Source organism: Ruditapes philippinarum, unplaced genomic scaffold, assembly GCF_026571515.1.
Source record: "Ruditapes philippinarum isolate M1 unplaced genomic scaffold, ASM2657151v2 ctg780_1_1_1_1, whole genome shotgun sequence".
In the NCBI taxonomy this organism is placed as follows: domain Eukaryota; kingdom Metazoa; phylum Mollusca; class Bivalvia; order Venerida; family Veneridae; genus Ruditapes; species Ruditapes philippinarum.
The window spans coordinates 48313-55127 of NW_026867221.1; the positions used below are offsets into that span (position 1 = coordinate 48313).

General features: G+C 31.0%; 1 pseudogene; it reads right to left on the reverse strand.

Annotated features, from left to right (window-relative positions):
- Positions 1-4425, reverse strand: part of LOC132735337 (uncharacterized) — a 30392-nt pseudogene extending 25967 nt beyond the window's left edge.
- Positions 4426-6815: the final 2390 nt, after the last annotated feature.

Genomic DNA, 6815 nt, shown 5'->3' on the forward strand with positions numbered 1-6815 from the left:
TTGAAGATAAAGAATTACAATTATCAGGTTTTGATTTCATGTTTCGTAAAGATAAGTCGCGCGAGAGGGATTCTTGTTTACGTTTCATCTTTTCTTAGACCCAAACGAGTTATCTCCGTTGAAAACATAGTTCTTGATTCTTTTTGGATAAAAATCAGACTTATTAACTGTGTACATTATATAGACCTCCTCACTATAGAGTTGAATTTTGGGACAAATAAAACTCGTGCTTAGGAATGGCTCTGGATCACAAACAACACTTAATATTAGTAGGAGATGTAAATGAAGATCAGCTCAACATGCAAAATCATAAATTTAAAGATATACTTTTGACAAATAAAATAAAATGAAAAATATTATTAAAAGCCCGACTAGGGTAAACCATAATTCGCAGACTCTTATAAAGAACTATAAAAATGCAAATTTTGTTAAACTGAATAATTTAATAAGAGATACTGACTGGACCTTTATTAATAATTTAAATATAAATGAAGCTTGCAACACTTTTACCTTAAAATTCATGGACTTAGTTAATCAGTGCATCCCGTCGTATTTTGCATTAAGTATGCCAAAAGATAAGCCATGGTTTAACAGTAATATTCGTAAAAGTTTAAGGCAGAGAGACAGATTATTTCATAAAGCAATAAATAGTAATAAAACATCAGATTGGACTAAATAAAATCAAATTCGGAACAAAATGAAGAAAAACGCAAAAGAGTTATTTTACAATAGTTTAGAATTTTCCTTGCATGATCTTAATAGCTCAAACCCTCGACAATATTGGAATATAGTTAAAATGTTAGTTAAGAATAAGACTCAGCTGAAAACGATTCTATACCACCTTTAAGAAATAATAATAACACATTCTCCTTATCAGAATTAGACAAAGCCAATACTTTAAACTCTTTCTTCAGTTCAATCTCTCAGTTCGATGATTCACATTCCCAACTTCAAGACTTAAGTTTTAAAACAAATTCAAGATTAGAAGACTTTAATATTTGTGAACAAGAAATCAAAGATGTATTAGCAAATTTGGTTATAAATAAAGCTTCTGGACCAGACGAAATAAGCCATAAAATGTTGAAAGAAATTTCGGAAACCTTATGTATTCCACTGTGTATACTTTTTAATCATTCGTTAAATGAAGGTTAGTTTCCTAGCAGTTGGAAACTTGCACAAGTCATGTTATGCCTCTTTATAAACAGGGTAATAAACATGAACCACCAAATTATAGACCAATTTCATTAATAAGCTGTGTTGGTAAAGTAATGAAACGCATAATTTTTAAACATATGTATAATTATCTCCATACGAATTATTTAATATATCAAAATCAATTGGGGTTTTTGCCAGGTCATTCTACAGAGTATCAACTTATTGATATATATAACCAAATTTGCAAAGCAATTGACAGCAAAGAATCTACTTGTATTATTTTTTGTGAAATTTCGAAAGTATTCGATAGAGTTTGGCATTCTTGTTTCATCCTCAAAGTAAAGCAATACGTCATACAAAGGAAACTAAATACAAGGTAAAAAGACTACTTAAATAACAGAACCCAAAAAGTTTTTGTATCTTCGACATTTTCTTCTTTATCAACTCTAGAAGCGGGCGTTCCTCAAGGCTCGGTACTTGGTCCTTTTTTATTTTTTATTTATGTCAATGACATAGCAGACTCACTCTTATATATTACTAGACTTTTTGCAGACGACAGTTCTCTTTCTGTGTCCTCAAAAAACATAACCTTTATTGAAGAAACATTAAACAGGGATCTAACGACAATAACAAGTTGGTCTAAGCAAAGGTTAGTCGATTTCAATCCGGCAAAAACTTAAGCAATGTTTTTTTCTTTATGTAATATAATCAAACCACAATTATTTTTTGATCATGTACAACTCAATTTTGTCGAACATCATAAACATCTTGGGGTCACATTTAGTCAAGTTGGGTCTTGGCATCAACATATATCTAACATAGTATCTAAAGCCTCTAAAATACTCGGTTCCATGAAAATGCTCAAATTCAAAATTAAAAGAGAATCACTTAATAATATATATATGTATCATATTTACGTCCACATTTAAAATACGCGTCTTTAGTCTGGGATAGCTGTGCGCAATACGAGAAAGAAACATTAGAAAAAATACAATATGAAGCTGCACGTGTTGTTACATGATTGACAAGATCCGTTTCTTTACCGAAATTACTAACAGAAATAGGTTGGGTTTCGCTTTCAGATAGGAGACATATTCAAAAATTAGTTTTAATATACAAAGGCAAAAACAATTTATTACCACTTTATTTAATACAATTATTTCCCCCATCTGTACAATATGCACATGAAAACCCATATTCTTTAAGAAACAATCAAGACTACGCATCAATTGTCAGAAGAACAGAAATCTATTCGAAATCCATTTTGCCATCAGCACTACAACTATGGAATAAACTTCCAATTAATATACGTGAATCAGAATCCCTCCATTCCTTTAAAGCAAACATTAAAACAATATTTAAATCCCCATCGGTCCCTTCATTTTTCATTAAAGGTGAACGCTTCTCTACTGTACATCATACTCATTTTATAAACAACTGCAGTAACCATAATTCGGATTTATATGATAATCACATTGCTTCAAGTCCATCTTGTATAGGTGGAGCACACATTGAAAATTCAGAACACTATTTTATTAAATGCAAATTATACAGTGAACAAAGAAGAACATTGTTTTTAAATACAAGATCTTTTATCCTTTTAGCGTACGAAAACTTTTGTTTTGAATAGAAGGGCGGTCTGAATCCGAAAATGAAATTATTTTTAAAGAAGTACAGACTTTTATTAAATCAAGCAAGAGATTTAATTGAATAAAATCAAATATTTTTACTGCTGAAACAGTGCTTTAATATTAAGCAGGGTTTTGTGCGGTGAATATTTTTGTATTTATTTATTTATTTAATTATTAATATTATTATTATTTTTTGCATTTTTTGTAACTTATACAATAATTTTGTTATTTCATTCTATTATTTTTTCTCCTCAAAATTTGATACTTAGAACACGTAATTCAAAAGCCATAAATTACTTTAAATGGTACACTATTGACTTTTGAAACTTATACTTTATACATTTAAAATATTTAAATAACTCAATTTTATCACTCTTAGTATCATAATTTTATTAAAATGCTTATTTATATTTCTATTTTATATATATATATATTTTTTCTGTTAAATGTTCATTTGATTAATTTATATTTACATATAAAACATTTGTTAAAATTAGTTCATGAAAATTAGTTCCTGAAAATTACACAAAACCTGAAACCTGATAACACACAACTTTATTCAAATAGTATAAACATATGTCTGACTAACCTCAGGGAAGGGCCCACGATAATGTTGTAAGAACTTTTGGCCCAACCCTTTTGTTTGTACACTTGATTATGTTTGTAAAAATATGAAATTGTATATTGTGTGTATATTATACAATAAAACATTATTTAACTAACACATTTTAGTTCAAATAACTGAAATAGATCTGTCCACATATTTGAGGCCAATTACATGAATCCAGATTTAGGTTGTCTAAAAACGAAGGTGTCAAACACAGGAGGAAGTTGATAAAGATCACCGACAGCAATTACTGATACTCCACCAAATGGCATTTTGCATTACTTCAATCAATCTTTGATGTATAATATTAAACATTCTATATCCAACCATGGACATTTCATCTATGCAAATTAGTTTCACATTTCCAATATGTTTACAAAGACTATTTAGTTGACTAGAGGACAGAGGTTTGTATTCTAACTTATTGTTTGCACTTATCTTGAATGTATTGTGTATTGTAGACCCTTTTATATGATATGCAGCTTTTCCAGTAGGCGCTATAAGAAGGATTATTCTAGTTACAAAGCCATCTTCAGCTTGTTTATATTTCAGTGCTGTCTGGTACAGTGCACGAACAACAAAAATCTTGACTACCCCAGCTCCACCACTGAGAAAGCGAAAAGTTATCTCATCTGAAGTCTTCAAATTGTGCATTGTGTGCTATAAAAGTGTGTCTAACTTCTTCATAGAAGGAAGCAAACCCAGCAAGTGTTACTGCATCCAACGTTTTTGGACTCTCTGCATATTTGAATATGAGACTGCTACACTCGATGTTTTCATCATCATCATTCATTTTATCCAGAACTTGTTTTGATTTCAAAAGTATTACTCTCTCTTCTGGAGGACTTGTGTTTACAAATACTACATGTCTGGATGCCTTTTTCAATGTAGTTGAAGACAAAGGTAAACTGCCTCTTGAGCACTGATCTAAACAGCATTTAAGAATTTATTTCCAACCTGTTTCACTTGTTGTCTGATATCTGAATCACCACAACTTGCCTCTTGTGTAGCTTTTCTAGGTAGTTCACTCATTCCTCGTTGGCTCTTTGTTAAGTAGGAAGCAACACAAGTAGCACATGCATAGACATGCATCTTTTACAAATTGAATGTCAACATTTGCTCTCCATGCACACAAAACAGATTTGTTGTAATTATTGACACGTGTTTCTCTGTAATATCGCTTCAGGAAAATGGTTGTCTTTTTGATGATTTAATTGCGCACAAGTACTGTTCATCAGATAAGCCAAGATTTGCACGAAAGTCTTCATAAGAAATGGGTGACAAGTCATCAATAACATTCAAGGCAGATAATACTACCTTCCATGTTGCTTCATGTGCTGCAATTTCTTGTTTACTAAATTCTGGGGTAGAGAGAGGTTCAAGAATGAGAGTTCTATAAAGGAGAGGTTTTGGGAATCCAAATCTATATTTCTTCTCTTTATTTTTTCTACATGTGTGACTGTGCCTGTGAATCTGGAGTTGTACAAGGTCAACAATGGGTCATCAGTATCTGGCATAGCACAAGATATGTAATCATCAATAAAATTACAGATATCTTGCTCAGAGTCGGTTCCATAAGAGGGGGCATTTTTACACCATGTGTATGTGTGGGGAGCCCCTGTGTTGGTATTCAAATCCGTAGAAATAGTCCTGAATTTCATGTAGTGGACATGTCAATAGGAATTCATTGAGAAATTTATTAACTGCATAATCAAAGTGCCTTGCAAAGGTTTCTGGATCAGACTGGATTCAATGGCATTTATGTTACCATGTAAATGCTTTGATTTCATCTTCACTGTAGGTTTTGTTATCAAAAAGTTTTCCAAGTATACCAAGAAGATGTGTCCATCGTGTTTCCGCAGCAGAGAGAGTAACAAAGAAAGTGGAAGCTTCTATTTGCCTTCTCTCTGCATATAAATCTTTGCTGACCTTTTCAAAGTAGGGAGGTGACCCTCTTATATTGGTTAGAGCTTTGTATGTTTTGTCCCAATGAATGTGGGAGTTAATGGCATCACCCATCAGAAATAAACTAATGAATGATAATAAAACCCCTTAAAAAACTATTTTTAAGAATTTTTCTTTTTCTTGTATATGTAAACTTAACAGAATATATTATATTTTTTATACAAGGTTTGAACAAAAATGTTAAAAAATGTTGACTTGTGTTACAGTTCTTAACTAAAGAGCAAATATTTCTTGTAAGTGTACAAATGCATACAAAACTTCTAAAATGCAAAATGTTAAGTCATTCATTCGATTTTTATTCTTTAGTGCTCTATACTCTTTATTAGGTTATTATTTTGTTTCCCCAAGAGAGTACAGATGAATAGTCTGAATATTCTTCAGTCTGATGTTTCTCTTCATCTGGGTTCAATCAGATAATCATCTAGAAGATGAATCCTGCATATCTTGTAGTATGTCTTCATCAATGGTTGTTTTTGAATACTGAGTAGATGACTGTGTTGCCTTTTCCTGGCTAGATGAAAGTGTGTCAATGTTTTTTCTCATTTTCTTAAACAGATCATCTGAATCTTTCAGTTCTTGTACAAGTATCTTTTATTTTTATCTTCAACTTCCTCTAGCCTCCTTTCCATTCTCTGAAGATTTTCATTTGTGAAATTGAATTGAATTGTGAATTTTTGCATTGTGCATCTTGTTCATCTCATGCAGAATGTTATCAGTATACTTTTTTAGTCAAATCATTACATTGTTGCCACGTCCTGTAAGGGCCACTCCCGCAATATGAAATCCAGTGGCTTTAATATCATCTTAATTTTTCTTGATATTCATGTTCTGAAACTAAAGGATTTTCTACAACTACCTGGCCACAAGGCAAGCAAGGAAATGAAAGAAAGCATTTAAAAAACTTTTGACAAGTACAAAAAAAACTTTTCATGTCAAACCATTTTTCCTGGTATTTCCTGTAGAATATAATTATATAATTAAAATTTTAATTTCATTTTTATTTGCAAAGATAAATCATCAATATGTACATTAACTGAATGAAGCAGTCAAAATATCTCTTATAGAATGAAATGTAAGCCCATGACATTCAGCCATAAAAAAACCACCACAAGCACAGTTAAAGCAGTGTTTGTAAAACAAACTTTTATAAAATAATTTAATGTTCTAATGTTGTAGAAGGGTTCCTTTAGTATAAAATATGTGCCATAAACAATAGACAATATTATTATTATTAGAAATTAATCTTTTGTTACATATTAAGCTTTAGCCAAAAACACAAAAGTTCTAAAATTTAGAATTAATGAGACAGGACAAAAATTTATGTTTCTCATACACATGTTTTGATAGCATACCAGAGAACTTTCCTTGCACTGCTTAAACTATATGAATATACAATATATGAGGAAAAGCAAACAGCACAACATGAGTACACAAAGACATGTAACACAACATCAAAC